The 21,195-nt window shown below is 38.4% G+C and overlaps 1 protein-coding gene across 2 annotated transcripts in view; it reads right to left on the bottom strand.

Annotated features, from left to right (window-relative positions):
* The window catches only part of LOC128659245 (zinc finger protein OZF), a 73,983-nt gene extending 57,977 nt beyond the window's left edge, over window positions 1-16,006 (bottom strand). Inside the window, exon 1 of one of the 2 annotated variants that reach the window (XM_053712921.1) lies at window positions 15,930-16,006. The gene's annotated coding sequence lies outside the window, so the exon portion shown is untranslated. Of the gene's footprint in view, window positions 1-15,923 lie in introns of both variants that reach the window. The other variant, XM_053712922.1, reaches the window with a different exon arrangement.
* Window positions 16,007-21,195: the final 5,189 nt, after the last annotated feature.

Genomic DNA, 21,195 nt, shown 5'->3' with positions numbered 1-21,195 from the left:
GCTACAATGACACACCACAGATTTACAGCACATTATACGTACCACAGCCTATATATATCTAATCACTGGGACTACATGACACACACACAGATTTACAGCACCTTATACAGTACCACAGCCTATTATATATCTAATCACAGGGCTACATGACACACACACAGATTACAGCACATTATACATTACCACAGCCATATATATATCTAATCACAGGGCAACATGACACAAACACAGATTACAGCACTTTATACAGTACCACAGCCCTTATCTATATCTAATAACAGGGACTACATGACACCTAACACAGATTACAGCAATTATACAGTACCACAGCCTATATATATTAATCACAGGGTACATGACACACAACAGAGTACAGCACATTATACAGTACACAGCATCTATATATATCTAATCACAGGGCTAATGACACACAACACAGATTACAGCACATATACAGTACCACAGTATCATATATATCTAATCACAGGGCTACATGACAACAACACAGATTACAGCACATTATACAGTACCACAGCACTAATATATATCTAATCTCAGGGACTACATGACACACACACAGATTACAGCACATTATACAGTACCACAGTCCTATATATATCTAATCACAGGACATACTGAACAACAACACAGATTACAGCACATTATACAGTACCACAGCCTATATATATCTAATCACAGGACTACATGACACACACACAGATTACACACATTATACTGTACCCACAGCCTATATATATCTAATCACAGGACTACATGACACACACCACAGATTACAGCATCATTATACAGTACCACAGCCTATATATATCTAATCACAGGACTACATGACACACACACAGTTAACAGCACATTATACAGAACCACAGCCTATATATAAACTAATCACAGGGCTACATGACACACACACAGATTACAGCAAATTATACAGTACCACAGCATTTATATATCTAATAACAGGACTACATGACACACACACACAGATTACAGCACATTATACAGTACCAACAGCCTATATATATCTAATCACTGCGCTACAAGACACACAACAGATTACAGCACATTATACAGTACCACAGCCTATATATATCTAATCACAGGACTACATGACACACACACACAGATTACAGCACATTATACAGTAACCACAGCCTATATATATCTAATCACAGGACTACATGACACACACAGATTACAGCACATTATACAGTACCACAGCCTATATATATCTAATCACAGGACTACATGACACACACACACAGATTACAGCACATTATACAGTACCACAGCCTATATATATCTAATCACAGGGCTACATGACACACACACACAGAATTACAGCACATTATACAGTACCACAGCCTATATATATCTAATCACAGGGCTACATGACACACACAGATTACAGCACATTATACAGTACCACAGCCTATATATATCTAATCACAGGGCTACATGACACACACACACACACAGATTACAGCACATTATACAGTACCACAGTATATATATATCTAATCACAGGGCTACATGACACACACACAGATTACAGCACATTATACAGTACCACAGCCTATATATATCTAATCACAGGGCTACATGACACACACACACAGATTACAGCACATTATACAGTACCACAGCCTATTTATATCTAATCACAGGGCTACATGACACACACACAGATTACAGCACATTATACAGTACCACAGCCTATATATATCTAATCACAGGACTACATCACACACACACACACACACACAGATTACAGCACATTATACAGTACCACAGCCTATATATATCTAATCACAGGGCTACATGATACACACACAGATTACAGTACATTATTACAGTACCACAGTCTAATATATCTAATCACAGGACTATATATAATCTAATCACAGGACTACATGACACACACACACAGATACAGCACATTATACAGTACCACAGCCTATATATATCTAATCACAGGGCTACATGACACACACACAGATTACAGCACATAATACAGTACCAAAGCCTATATATATCTAATCACAGGGCTACATGAACACACACACACACAGATTACAGCACATTATACAGTACTATAGTCTATATATATTTAATCACAGGGCTACATGACACACACACACACACAGATTACAGCACATTATACAGTACCACAGCCTATATATATCTAATCACAGGGCTACATGATACACACACAGATTACAGTACATTATACAGTACCACAGCCTATATATATCTAATCACAGGGCTACATGACACACACACACAGTACAGCACATTATGCAGTACCAACAGCCTATATATATCTAATCACAGGGTCACATGACACACCACACACACAGTACAGCACAGTGCAGTACCACAGCCTATATATATCTAATCACAGGGTCACATGACACACACAGATTACAGCACATTATACAGTACCACAGTCTATATATATCTAATCACAGGGCTACATGACACACACAGATTACAGCACATTATACAGTACCACAGTCTATATATATATCTAATCACAGGGCTACATGACACACACACAGTACAGCACATTATGCAGTACCACAGCCTATATATATCTAATCACAGGACTACATGACACACACACAGATTACAGCACATTATACAGTACCACAGTCTATATACATCTAATCACAGGGCTACATGACACACATACAGATTACAGCACATTATACAGTACCACAGCCTATATATATCTAATCACAGGACTACATGACACACACACAGATTACAGCACATTATACAGTACCACAGTCTATATATATCTAATCACAGGGATACATGACACACACACACAGATTACAGCACATTATACAGTACCACAGCCTATATATATCTAATCACAGGACTACATGACACACACACAGATTACAGCACATTATACAGTACCACAGCCTATATATATCTAATCACAGGACTACATGACACACACACACAGATTACAGCACATTATACAGTACCACTGCCTATATATATCTAATCACAGGACTACATGACACACACACACAGATTACAGAACATTATACAGTACCACAGCCTATATATATCTAATCACAGGACTACAAGACACACACACAGATTACAGCACATTATACAGTACCACAGCCTATATATATCTAATCACAGGGCTACATGACACACACACACAGATTACAGCACATTATACAGTACCACAGCCTATATATATCTAATCACAAGGACTACATGACACACACACAGATTACAGCACATTATACAGTACCACAGCCTATATATATCTAATCACAGGGCTACATGACACACACACACACAGATTACAGCACATATACAGTACCACAGCCTATATATATCTAATCACAGGGCTACATGACACACACACACAGATTACAGCACATTATACAGTACCACAGCCTATATATATCTAATCACAGGGCTACATGACACACACAGATTACAGCACATTATACAGTACCACAGCCTATATATATCTAATCACAGGGCTACATGACACACACCCCCGCACAGATTACAGCACATTATACAGTACCACAGCCTATATATATCTAATCACAGGGCTACATGACACACACACAGATTACAGCACATTATACAGTACCACAGCCTATATATATCTAATCACAGGGCTACATGACACACACACAGATTACAGCACATTATACAGTACCACAGCCTATATATATCTAATCACAGGGCTACATGACACACACACAGATTACAGCACATTATACAGTACCACAGCCTATATATATCTAATCACAGGGCTACATGACACACACACAGATTACAGCACATTATACAGTACCACAGCCTATATATATCTAATCACAGGGTTACATGACACACACACACACACAAATTACAGCACATTATACAGTACCACAGCCTATATATATCTAATCACAGGGCTACATGACACACACACACACACACAGATTACAGCACATTATACAGTACCACAGCCTATATATATCTAATCACAGGGCTACATGACACACACACAGATTACAGCACATTATACAGTACCACAGCCTATATATATCTAATCACAGGGCTAAATGACACACACACACAGATTACAGCACATTTATACAGTACTCACAGCCTATATATAATCTAATCACAGGGCTACATGACACACACACACAGATTACAGCACATTATACAGTACCACAGCCTATATATATCTAATCACAGGGATTAATGACACACACACAGATTACAGCACATTATACAGTACCACAGCCTATATATATCTAATCACAGGGCTACATGACACACACACAGATTACAGCACATTATACAGTACCACAGCCTATATATATCTAATCACAGGACTACATGACACACACACAGATTACAGCACATTATACAGTACCACAGCCTATATATATCTAATCCAGGGCTACATGACACACACACAGATTACAGCACATTATACAGTACCACAGCCTATAAATATATCTTAATCACAGGGCTACATGACACACACACCAGATTACAGCACATTATACAGTACCACAGCCTATATATATCTAATCACAGGACTACATGACACACAACACAGATTACAGCACATTATACAGTACCACAGACCTAATATATATCTAATCACTGGGCTACATGAACCACACACAGATTACAGCACATTATACAGACCCACAGCCTAAATACAGCCTATATATATCTAATCACAGGACTACATGACACACACACACAGATTACAGGCACATTATACAGTACCACAGCCTATATATATATATATATATATATATATATATATATATATATAATCACAGGTCTACATGACACACACACACAGATTACAGCACATTATACAGTACCACAGCCTATATATATCTAATCACAGGGCTACATGACACACACACACACACACACACACATACAGTACAGCATATTATACAGTATCACAGCCTATATTTATCTAATCACAGGGCTACATGACACACACACACAGATTACAGTACATTATACAGTACCACAGCCTATATATATCTAATCACAGGGCTACATGACACACACACACATACAGTACAGCATATTATACAGTATCACAGCCTATATATATCTAATCACAGGGCTACATGACACACACAGGTTAAAGCACATTATACAGTACCACAGCCTATATATATCTAATCACAGGGCTACATGACACACACAGGTTACAGCACATTATACAGTAGCACAGCCTATATATATCTAATCACAGGACTACATGACACACACAGATTACAGCACATTATACAGTACCACAGCCTATATATATCTAATCACAGGGCTACATGACACACACACACAGATTACAGGCACCTTATACAGTACCACAGCCTATATATATCTAATCACAGGAGTACATGACACAACACACAGATTACAGCACATTATACAGTACCCACAGCCTATATATATCTAATCACAGGACTACATGACACACACACACAGATTACAGCACATATACAGTACCTCAGCCATATATATATCTAATCACAGGACTACATGACACACACAAGATTACAGCACATTATACAGTACCACAGCCTATATATATCTAATCACAGGACTACTATGACACACACACAGATTACAGCACATTATACAGTACCACAGCCTATATATATCTAATCACAGGACTACATGACACACCACAGATTACAGCACTTTATACGTACCACAGCCTATATAATCTAATCACAGGGCTACATGACACACACACACAGATTACAGCACATTATACAGTACCACAGCCTATATATATCTAATCACAGGGCTACATTGAACACACACAGATTACAGCACATTATACAGTACCACAGCCTATATATATCTAATCACAAGAGCTACATGACACACACACAGATTACAGCACATTATACAGTACCACAGCCTATATATATCTAATCATCAGGACTACATGACACACACAGATTACTGCACATTATACAGTACCACAGCCTATATATATACTAATCACAGGACTACATGACACACACAGATTACAGCACATTATACAGTACCACAGCCTATATATATCTAATCACAGGTCTACATGACACAACTACACAGATTACAGCAATTATACAGTTACCACAGCCTATATATATCTAATCACAGGGCTACATGACACAAACCACAGATTACAGCACATTATACAGTACCACAGGCTATATATATCTAATCACAGGACTACATGACACACACACAGATTACAGCACATTTTACAGTACCACAGCCTATATATATCTAATCACAGGACTACATGACACACACACAGATTACAGCACATTATACAGTACCACAGCCTATATATATCTAATCACAGGACTACATGACACACACACACACAATATTACAGCCACATTATACAGTACACAGCCTATATATATCTAATCACAGGGCTACATGACACACACACAGATTACAGCACATTATACAGTACCACAGCCTATATATATCTAATCACAGGGCTACATGACACACACACACAGATTACAGCACATTATACAGTACCACAGTCTATATATATCTAATCACAGGGCTACATGACACACACACAGATTACAGCACATTATACAGTACCACAGCCTATATATATCTAATCACAGGGCTACATGACACACACACAGATTACAGCACATTATACAGTACCACAGCCTATATATATCTAATCACAGGACTACATGACACACACAGATTACAGCACATTATACAGTACCACAGCCTATATATATCTAATCACAGGACTACATGGCGCACACACACAGATTACAGCACATTATACAGTACCACAGCCTATATATATCTAATCACAGGGCTACATGACACACACACAGATTACAGCACATTATACAGTACCACAGCCTATATATATCTAATCACAGGACTACATGACACACACACAGATTACAGCACATTATACAGTACCACAGCCTATATATATCTAATCACAGGACTACATGACACACACACAGATTACAGCTCATTATACAATTACAGCACATTATACAGTACCACAGCCTATATATATCTAATCACAGGACTACATGACACACACAGATTACAGACATTATACCAGTACCACAGCCTATATATATCTAATCACAGGACTACATGACACACACACAGATTACAGCACATTATACAGTACCACAGCCTATATATATCTAATCACAGGGCTACATGACACACACACAGATTACAGTACCACAGCCTATAATATCTAATCACAGGACTACATGACACACACACACACACACAGATTACAGCACATTATACAGTACCACAGCCTATATATATCTAATCACAGGGCTACATGACACACACACACAGATTACAGCACATTATACAGTACCACAGCCTATATATATCTAATCACAGGGCTACATGACACACACACAGATTACAGCACATTATACAGTACCACAGCCTATATATATCTAATCACAGGACTACATGACACACACACAGATTACAGCACATTATACAGTACCACAGCCTATATATATCTAATCACAGGGCTACATGACACACACACACAGATTACAGCACATTATACAGTACCACAGCCTATATATATCTAATCACAGGACTACATGACACACACACAGATTACAGCACATTATACAGTACCACAGCCTATATATATCTAATCACAGGACTACATGACACACACACAGATTACAGCACATTATACAGTACCACAGCTATATATAATCTAATCACAGGACTACATGACACACACACAGATTACAGCACATTATACAGTACCACAGCCTATATATATCTAATCACAGGGCTACATGACACACACACACACACAGATTACAGCACATTATACAGTACCACAGCCTATATATATCTAATCACAGGGCTACATGACACACACACACAGATTACAGCACATTATACAGTACCACAGCCTATATATATCTAATCACAGGGCTACATGACACACACACAGATTACAGCACATTATACAGTACCACAGCCTATATATATCTAATCACAGGGATACATGACACACACAGATTACAGCACATTATACAGTACCACAGCCTATATATATCTAATCACAGGGCTACATGACACACACACACAGATTACAGCACATTACACAGTACCACAGCCTATATATATCTAATCACAGGGCTACATGACACACACACAGATTACAGCACATTAACAGTACCACAGCCTATATATATCTAATCACAGGGCTACATGACACACACACACACAGATTACAGCACATTACACAGTACCACAGCACTATATATATTAATCACAGGGCTACATGACACACACACAGATTACAGCACATTATACAGTACCACAGCCTACTATATATCTAATCACAGGGCTACATGACACACACACAGATTACAGCACATTATACAGTACCACAGCCATATATATATCTAATCACAGGGCTACATGACACACACAACAGTACAGCACATTATGCAGTACCACAGCCTATATATAATCTAATCACAGGGTCACATGACACACACACAGATACAGCACATTATACAGTACCACAGCCTATATATAATCTAATCACAGGTCACATGACACACACAGATTACAGCACATTATACAGTACCACAGTCTATATATATCTAATACAGGGCTACATGACACACACAGATTACAGCACATCATACAGTACCACAGTCTAATATATATCTAATCACAGGGCTACATGACCCACACAGTACAGCACATTATTGCAGTACCACAGCCTATATATATCTAATCACAGGACTACATGACACACACACAGATACAGCACATTATACAGTACCACAGTCTATATACATCTAATCACAGGGCTACATGACACACATACAGATACAGCACATTATACAGTACCCAGCCCCTATATATATCCTAATATCAAAGGAACTACATGACTCACACACAGAATTACAGCACATATAACAGTACCTCAGTCTATTATACATCTAATCACAGGGACTAATGACACACACACACACACAGAGATTACCAGCACATGTATACAGGTACTACAGCCTAATATATATTCTAACTCACAGGACTACATGACACACACACAGATAAGCACAATTACAGTACCTCAGCGATATATACACTAATACCAGGGCTACATGACACACACACAGACAGATTACAGCATATTATACAGTACCACAGCCTATATATACTAATCACAGAATGACTACATGACACACACACACACAGATTACAGCACATTATACAGTACCACAGCCTATATATATCTAATCACAGGGACTACATGACACCACACACAGATTACAGCACATTATACAGTACCACAGCCTATATATATCCTAATCACAGGACTACATGACACACCACACAGATTACAGCACATTATACAGTACCACAGCCTATATATATCTAATCACAGGGCTACATGACACACACACAGATTACAGCACATTATACAGTACCACAGCCTATATATATCTAATCACAGGGCTACATGACACACACACACAGATTACAGCACATTATACAGTACCACAGCCTATATATATCTAATCACAGGGCTACATGACACACACACAGATTACAGCACATTATACAGTACCACAGCCTATATATATCTAATCACAGGGCTACATGACACACACACAGATTACAGCACATTATACAGTACCACAGCCTATATATATCTAATCACCAGGGACTACATGACCACACAACACACAGATTACAGCACATTATACAGTACCACAGCCTATATATATCTAATCACAGGACTACATGACACACACACAGATTACAGCACATTATACAGTACCACAGCCTATATATATCTAATCACAGGCTACATGACACACACACAGATTACAGCACATTATACAGTACCACAGCCTATATATATCTAATCACAGGGCTACATGACACACACACAGATTACAGCACATTATACAGTACCACAGCCTATATATATCTAATCACAGGGCTACATGACACACACACAGATTACAGCACATTATACAGTACCACAGCCTATATATATCTAATCACAGGGCTACATGACACACACACACAGATTACAGCACATTATACAGTACCACAGCCTATATATATCTAATCACAGGGATACATGACACACACACACACAGATTACAGCACATTATACAGTACCACAGCCTATATATATCTAATCACAGGGCTACATGACACACACACAGATTACAGCACATTATACAGTACCACAGCCTATATATATCTAATCACAGGGCTACATGACACACACACACAGATTACAGCACATTATACAGTACCACAGTCTATATATCTAATCACAGGGACTACATGACACACACACACAGATTACAGCACATTATACAGTACCACAGCCTATATATATCTAATCACAGGGCTACATGACACACACACACAGATTACAGCACATTATACAGTACCACAGCCTATATATATCTAATCACAGGGCTACATGACACACACACAGATTACAGCACATTATACAGTACCACAGCCTATATATATCTAATCACAGGACTACATGACACACACACAGATTACAGCACATTATACAGTACAACAGCCTATATATATCTAATCACAGGGACTACATGATACACACACAGATTACAGCACATTATACAGTACCACAGCCTATATATATCTAATCACAGGGCTACATGACACACACACACAGATTACAGCACATTATACAGTACCACAGCCTATATATATCTAATCACAGGACTACATGCCACACACAGATTACAGCACATTATACAGTACCACTGTCTATATATATCTAATCACAGGGTTACATGACACACACACGGATTACAGCACATTATACAGTACCACAGCCTATATATATATATATATATATACTCTAATCACAGGGTTACATGACAAAACACACGGATTACAGCACATTATACAGTACCACAGCCTATTATATATATATATATATTATATATATATATATATATAATCACAGGGCTACATGACACCACACACACAGATTACAGCACATTATACAGTACCACAGCCTATATATATCTAAATCACAGGGCTACATGACACACCACACACACACACACACATACAGTACTGCATATTATACAGTATCACAGCTATATTTATCTAATCCACAGGGCTACATGACACACACCACACACAGATTACAGTCATATATACAGTACCACAGCCTATATATATCTAATCACAGGGCTACATGACACACACACACATACAGTACAGGCAATTATACAGTATCACAGCCTATATATATCTAATCACAGGGCTACATGACCACACCACAGATTACAGCACATTATACAGTACCACAGCCTATATATATCTAATCACAGGGCTACATGACACACACAGGTTACAGCACATTATACAGTAGCACAGCCTATATATATCTAATCACAGGACTACATGACACACACACAGATTACAGCACATTATACAGTAGAACAGCCTATATATATCTAATCACAGGGCTACATGACACACACAGATTACACAACATTATACAGTACCACAGCCTATATATATCTAATCACAGGGCTACATGACACACACACAGATTACAGCACATTATACAGTACCACAGCCTATATATATCTAATCACAGGGCTACATGACACACACACACAGATTACAGCACATTATACAGTAGCACAGCCTATATATATCTAATCACAGGGCTACATGACACACACAGATTACAGCACATTATACAGTACCACAGCCTATATATATCTAATCACAGGCTACATGACACACACAGATTACAGCACATTATACAGTACCACAGCCTATATATATCTAATCACAGGGCTACATGACACACACACACAGATTACAGCACATTATACAGTACCACAGCCTATATATATCTAATCACAGGGCTACATGACACACACACAGATTACAGCACATTATACAGTACCACAGCCTATATATATCTAATCACAGGGCTACATGGCACACACACAGATTACAGCACATTATACAGTACCACAGCCTATATATATCTAATCACAGGACTACATGACACACACACACACACAGATTACAGCACATTATACAGTACCACAGCCTATATATATCTAATCACAGGGCTACATGACACACACACAGATTACAGCACATTATACAGTACCACAGCCTATATATATCTAATCACAGGGCTACATGACACACACAGATTACAGCACATTATACAGTACCACAGTCTATAATATAGTGTAGACTCTATATATACTATATATATATATATATATATATATATATATATATATAATCACAGGGTTACATGACCACACACACGGATTACAGTCATTATACAGTACCACAGCCTATATATATCTAATCACAGGGCTACATGACACACACACAGATTACAGCACATTATACAGTACCACAGCCTATATATATCTAATCACAGGGCTACATGACACACACAGATTACAGCATATTATACAGTATCACAGCCTATATATATCTAATCACAGGGCTACATGACACACACACACACCAGATTACAGGCACATTATACAGTATCACAGTCTATATATATATATCTAATCACAGGACTACATGACACACACAGATTACAGCACATTATACAGTACCACAGCCTATATATATCTAAACACAGGGCTACATGACACACACACACACAGATTACAGCACATTATACAGTACACAGCCTATATATATCTAATCACAGGGCTACATGACACACACACAGATTACAGCACATTATACAGTACCACAGCCTATATATATCTAATCACAGGGCTACATGACACACACACAGATTACAGCACATTATACAGTACCACAGCCTATATATATCTAATCACAGGACTACATGACACACACAGATTACAGCACATTATACAGTACCACAGCCTATATATATCTAATCACAGGACTACATGACACACACAGATTACAGCACATTATACAGTACCACAGCCTATATATATCTAATCACAGGGCTACATGACACACACACAGATTACAGCACATTATAAAGTACCACAGCCTATATATATCTAATCACAGGGCTACATAACACACACACAGATTACAGCACATTATACAGTACCACAGCCTATATATATCTAATCACAGGACTACATGACACACACAGATTACAGCACATTATACAGTACCACAACCTACATATATCTAATCACAGGACTACATGACACACACAGATTACTGCACACTATACAGTACCACAGCCTATATATATCTATTCACAGGACTACATGACACACACACAGATTACTGCACACTATACAGTACCACAGCCTATATATATCTAATCACAGGGCTACATGACACACACACACACACACAGATTACAGCACATTACACAGTACCACAGCCTATATATATATATATCTAATCACAGGACTACATGACACACACACACACACACACACAGATTACAGTACATTATACAGTACCACAGCCTATATATATCTAATTACAGGGCTACATGACACACACACAGATTACAGCACATTATACAGTACCACAGCCTATATATATATATCTAATCACTGGGCTACATGACACACACACAGATTACAGCACATTATACAGTACCACAGCCTATATATATCTAATCACAGGACTACATGACACACACAGATTACTGCACACTATACCGTACCACTGCCTATATATATCTAATCACAGGACTACATGACACACACACACAGATTACAGCACATTATACAGTACAACAGCCTATATATATCTAATCACAGGACTACATGACACACACACAGATTACAGCACATTATACAGTACCATAGCCTATATATATATAATTACAGGACTACATGACACACACACAGATTACAGCACATTGTACAGTACCACAGCCTATATATATCTAATCACAGGACTACATGACACACACACAGATTACAGCACATTATACAGTACTACAGCCTATATATATCTAATCACAGGGCTACATGATACACACACTGATTACAGCACATTATACAGTACCACAGCCTATATATATATCTAATCACAGGGCTACATGACACACACACACAGATTACAGCACATTATACAGTACCACAGCCTATATATATCTAATCACAGGGCTACATGACATACATACAGATTACAGCACATTATCCCAGACACAGCCTATATATATCTAATCACAGGGCTACATGACACACACAGATTACAGCACATTATACAGTACCACAGCCTATATATATATAATCACAGGGCTATATGACACACACACTGATTACAGCACATTATACAGTAACACAGCCTATATATATCTAATCACAGGGCTACATGATACACACACAGATTACAGCACATTACACAGTACCACAGCCTATATATATCTAATCACAGGGCTACATGACACACACACACACAGATTACAGCACATTACACAGTACCACAGCCTATATATATCTAATCACAGGGCTACATGACACACACACAGATTACAGCACATTATACAATACCACAGCCTACATATATCTAATCACAGGAGTACATGACACACACACAGATTACAGCACATTATACAGTACCACAGCCTATATATATCTAATCACAGGGCTACATGACACACACACACAGATTACAGCACATTATACTGTACCACAGCCTATATATATCTAATCACAGGACTACATGACACACACAGATTACAGCACATTATACAGTACCACAGCCTATATATATCTAATCACAGGGCTACATGACACACACACAGATTACAGCACATTATACAGTACCACAGCCTATATATATCTAATCACAGGACTACATGATACACACACACAGATTACAGCAGATTACACAGTACCACAGCCTATATATATCTAATCACAGGGCTACATGACACACACAGATTACAGCACATTATACAGTACCACAGCCTATATATATCTAATCACAGGACTACATGACACACACAGATTACAGCACATTATACAGTACCACAGCCTATATATATCTAATCACAGGGCTACATGACACACACACAGATTACAGCACATTATACAGTACCACAGCCTATATATATCTAATCACAGGGCTACATGACACACACAGATTACAGCACATTATACAGTACCACAGCCTATATATATCTAATCACAGGGCTACATGACACACACACAGATTACAGCACATTATACAGTACCACAGCCTATATATATCTAATCACAGGGCTACATGACACACACAGATTACAGCACATTATACAGTACCACAGCCTATATATATCTAATCACAGGGCTACATGATACACACACACAGATTACAGCAGATTACACAGTACCACAGCCTATATATATCTAATCACAGGGCTACATGACACACACAGATTACAGCACATTATACAGTACCACAGCCTATATATATCTAATCACAGGACTACATGGCACACACACAGATTACAGCACATTACACAGTACCACAACCTATATATATCTAATCACAGTACTACATGACACACACACAGATTACAGCACATTATACAGTATCACAACCTATATATATCTAATCACAGGACTACATGACACACACAGATTACAGCACATTATACAGTACCACAGCCTATATATATCTAATCACAGTACTACATGACACACACACAGATTACAGCACATTATACAGTACTATAGCCTATATATATCTAATCACAGGACTACATGACACACACAGATTACAGCACATTATACAGTACCACAGCCTATATATATCTAATTACAGGACTACATGGCACACACACATTACAGCACATTATACAATCTGTCTCATACACTCACCTTTACCTTACTCGCTGCAGCCTGTATAGAAAGCAAAGTTAAAAATGCTACCAAACGGTGTGACTAGTTCCCATATGGCTAAGGTGTTTGTGATGTCACAGATCACATGGCAAGTATTTGTCGCTAGTTCCCACACTAAGAACGTTTACAGCTAAAATGTATATCACCCCCTAGTGGTTGATTGCTGCATAGAAATGGGAACTAGGCTGGTTACAAATTCAATGGTTAGTGTTCTTGTAAAAGAAAAATTCTGTATTATTATACATAGATATTTACAATGAAATATACTCTTTATTAAATACCAGTATATTTATTTATAATATATTGAACAATGTTTATATAAATATTTCATTTTTCAAACATCTACTTTATTAGAAACATATTTCAATGTTCTAAAAAATAAATATGGACTTTTTAAATAATTAAATGTATATTACATCGCTATACAGGAAAATCTTCAAATACAAATTGAACACAGTTGACAATATCTGAAAATATAAAGAAAATAATATAGAAACAGATTTTGAAGACACATACGAACCATGGACTCATCAAGTCTGACCATATTTAGTAGGTAGGGTAGTGTTATGCTTATGCCAGGCATTAAATAGTATGTAGGATAGCTTTATGCTTATGCCAGGCATTAATTAGTATGTAAGGTATGCGTCTGCTTATCCCAGGCAGTAATTAGTATGTAGGATAGACTTATGCTTATCCCAGGCATTAATTAGTGTGTAGGATAGCCTTATGCTTATCCCAGTCATTAATTAGTATGTAGGATAGTCTTATGCTTATCCCAGGCAGTAATTAGTATGCAGGATAGCCTTATGCTTATTCCAGTCATTTATTAGTATGTAGGATAGCCTTATACTTAGCTTATCCCAGACATCCCAACCTGCAAAAACTCAATTCAGGGAGGTGACTTCACCCACTACTGCTTCGCCACCCCCCCCCCCCCCCCCCCCCAGTTATATACTGGACACCTTAAAACCCAAAATAAGATAGAGACTTATAATTAAAGTAGCTTCCACTAAAGTCACATTAAAAAAAAAAGTAGTTTTATTGCACAACCACATACAACAAACCTATTTTCCAGTGATCGTACGCTTGTTGAATGCTTAAATATTTTAGAATACGAAGTTTAATTACGTGCAGTAAATAAGATAGTATTTGTGTTTTATTTTATTAGAATCAGTGGGGGCTTTTTGGTTGCTGATGCATGCTTTGAGGGTTCTATAACGTCCCAGCAACTAAAGGCATTCCTTAAAGAAACACTTTTCCGGATTTGGGCCACATTGGATCATGGTACTTGGGAGTTTCAGTGAGATTGCACTCCATTTGCTGGCATCAGGGAGCCGCTATTAAAATCAGGGAGACTCCCTGAACTTCAGGGAGAGTTGGGATGTCTGTTATCCCAGGCAGTAATTAGTATGCAGGATAGCCTTATGCTTATCCCAGTCATTTATTAGTATGTAGGATAGCCTTATACTTAGCTTATCCCAGGCAGTAATTAATATGTAGGATAGCCTTATGCTTATCCCAGGCATTAATAAGGGGACCAGCAGAATGGATGCTGTCTGTCCAAGGCTGCATGGATACAGTGTGAGATGAGTCACACAGCCTCAAGACTGAAGAGAGCAGTGTATGCAACTGCACAGATGCTCAAATCCTCACGTGCCTGCCGCTCCATCTTTCTGCTGCATGAGCCTACAGTCAGCCCTACCCAGAAACAATCCCCACCACCAGAGCAGTTACCTGGTAACAGTGGTAACCCCAGCAGGACCTTTTCTGATGCAGTGGGATTGGCTGGATGCCGAGTTAGGACTTTGCATTCAGTGCTGCACAGTGCACATCTAAAACAGCACATGGCAATAGCTTGGCATGTCACATGACACCGGCACGGTCTGGCACAGTTTTTAAAAAAAAAAATATATATAAGCAGAGTATTTTTGACTGTGACAGTAATAGGACTGAATGTGTGTATTCCCCATGTCACATCAACAGTCTGGTATAAACCATTATTTAAAAAAAAAAAAAAAAAAATATTTTTTTTTTGGACTCTTGGGCCCCTCAACAGAGACTGCCCCTTTTGCCCTGTGTTAAAGACGGTCCTGTATGGGATAGTCTCCACCCAGGGTGCAGTCTCATTTACCCAGTCTGTGCCTTTCACAGAACAACTTTCCTGCAGTTTATCAGTCTGATCTCATCCAAAAACACAATCAAGCCCAGATATACCAGGCAACTTATTATAATTCTTCATTTATAAAGTGTCAACAGATTCTGTCCATGGGTACAAAGATAAAGTACAGTACAATACAATATAAAAGACACCAGACAAAGTTTAACAAATACAGGGGGAATTGAGGGCCCTGTTTCTGTGAGATCTTACAATCTAGATGGGTAGGAGGGTGAGAAACAGGAGGTGGGGACTGCAAAGGTGAGAATGATGTTAGTGAGGAGATGAGGGCAGCTATTAGGCAAGTGGAATTCATTTGTTACTGATTTGGAGATAGGTTTCCCTGAACAAAAAGGTCTTTAGGGAGCGTTTGAAGGAGGAAAGGTTAGGGGAAAGTCTGACAGCTCTACGAAGTGCGTTCCAGAGGGTTGGTGCCGCATGAGAGAAGTCCTGTAGTCTAGCATGGGAGGAGGTGATGGTAGAGGATGCAAAGAGCAGGTCATTGTTGGATTTTAGGGGGCGAGCTGGATTATATTTGTTGATGAGTGAGGACAGGTGGGGGGGGGGGGCAGGGTTGGTGAGGGCTTTGTAGGCCAGGGTGAGAAATTTGAATTTAATTCTACTGTTAATGGGTAGCCAGTGAAGGGACTCACAGAGAGGTGCAGCAGATACAGAGCGTCAGGAGAGGTGGATTAGCCTAGCAGAGGCATTTAGGATGGATTGAAGAGGTGAGAGGCGGGAGAGAGGGAGGCCAGTTAGTAGGTTATTACAGTAGTCAAGTCGGGAAATTACCAGGGAGTGGATTAGCTGTATAGTAGTTTCAGAACTCAGAAATGGACAAATTTTGGAGATATTTCGTAGGTGGTTGCGACAGGATGAAGAGAGCAACTGGAGGTGGGGTATGAAGGACAGATTTGAGTCAAGTGTAACTCCTAGGCAGCGGACTTGGAGTGATGGGGAGATAGTGGTGTCACCAATAGTGATTGAAAAGTTAGAAACCGGGGTAGAATTAGAGGGGGGATTAGAAGGAGCTCAGTCTTGGACATGTTGATTTTTAGTTGGTGAGAGGCTATCCAAGAGGAAATGCCTGATAAGTAGACACTGATATGAGAAAGGACAGAAGAAGAGAGTGCGGGGGTGGATAGGTAGATCTGAGTATTATCAGCATACAGGTGATAGTTGAAGCCATAGCTACTGATAAGCCCCAAGGCAGAACACTATGCGATCTGCGTTCTTATCGCAGAAATTGAAGGGTCTCTACAGAAAGAACGGCAGTGGCAGTTAAAAAAAATTTTTTGCCTGCACTTTTAATTTCTGCCTGCAGATGTCACTGTTTCGTTCTTAAATATTTGCTACATTCCTCTCTTTTAAATTTCCTCTCACTTCCTGAACTCCAGTGCGGTACAGGGAACATTGCAGAAAAGGTAAGTCAGGACTTAGCAAATTTATTCTAGGAGTGTAGGAGCCAACCAAAATACTTAGACAGATTTTTTTTTTGTTCTTAAATAAGTGCGTGATTATGTTGTGTGTGTGTGTGTATGTGTATATGTTGTGTGTATATGTTGTGTGTGGGTGTATGTGTATATGTTGTGTGTGTATATATGTTGTGTATGTGTGTGTATGTGTATATGGTGTGTGTGTGTATGGTGTGTGGGTGTGTGTGTGTGTATATGTTGTGTGTGTATATGTTGTGTGTGTATATGTTGTGTATGTGTATATGTTGTGTGTATATGTTGTGTGTGTGTATCTATATATGGTGTGTGTGTGTGCGTGTGTATATATATATGTGTGTGTGTGTGTGTGTGTATATGTTGTGTGTGTATATGTTGTGTGTGTATATGTTGTGTGTGTATATGTTGTGTATGTGTATATGTTGTGTGTGTGTATCTATATATGGTGTGTGTGTGTGTGCGTGTGTATATATATATATATGTGTGTGTGTGTGTGTGTATATGTTGTGTGTGTATATGTTGTGTGCATGGTGTGTGTGTGTGTGTATGTTGTGTGTGTGTATATGTTGTGTGTGTATATGTTGTGTGTGTGTATATGTTGTGTGTATATGTTGTGTGTATATGTTGTGTGTGTGTATCTATATATGGTGTGTGTGTGTGCGTGTGTATATATATATGTGTGTGTGTGTGTGTATATGTTGTGTGTGTATATGTTGTGTGTGTATATGTTGTGTGTGTATATGTTGTGTATGTGTATATGTTGTGTGTGTGTATCTATATATGGTGTGTGTGTGTGTGCGTGTGTATATATATATATGTGTGTGTGTGTGTGTGTGTATATGTTGTGTGTGTATATGTTGTGTGCATGGTGTGTGTGTGTATGTTGTGTGTGTGTATATGTTGTGTGTGTATATGTTGTGTGTGTGTATATGTTGTGTGTGTGTGTATATGTTGTGTGTGTATATGTTGTGTGTGTGTATATGGTGTGTGTATGTGTATATGGTGTGTGTATGTGTGTATGGTTTGTGTGTGTGTGTGTATATGGTGTATGTATATGGTGTGTGTGTATATATGGTGTGTGTACATTTGTAAAAAGCTTCAGCCTTTGTCATGTATAACAGATTTTTTTTTTTAAATGGGTGTGTATTATATTATTTGTTCTTCCAGCGGTTTTTTTTTTTTTAAAGATCTCTTTACTGGAATCAACTCTGAGGTTGTAATAAATAAATAAATAATATACAGTGTGTATGTATGTGTATATGTAGGTATGTGTGTGTGTGTATATATATATATATATATATATATATATACACACACACTAATATCTAAGTGCCATCCTTTAAGAAGGATATAGTATACATCAGCAATATAAGCATGGAGCAGCAGCCCCTCCAAAATAAGCATATAGACCCCAGCAGTACAGTAGAGCAGGTTCCCAGGCAGACTGACCCTGTGGGAACGTACAGCAGACATCAGCGAGGCTGTACATGAACCTGTCCTCATGAACACAGAGTAAGGGCAACAAACACAGCAACACCGGCTCCTTAGAGACACTGCAGAAAAAAATTCACTAAAAAAATTCTCATCGCAGAAAATGAAAAAAAGTTCTGCCTCTGGGCTGATAAGTTTACCCAGTGAGGAAGTA

This window comes from Bombina bombina, chromosome 5 (assembly GCF_027579735.1).
Source record: "Bombina bombina isolate aBomBom1 chromosome 5, aBomBom1.pri, whole genome shotgun sequence".
Taxonomy (NCBI): Eukaryota; Metazoa; Chordata; class Amphibia; order Anura; family Bombinatoridae; genus Bombina; species Bombina bombina.
This window is presented reverse-complemented; position numbering and strand designations above follow the sequence as displayed.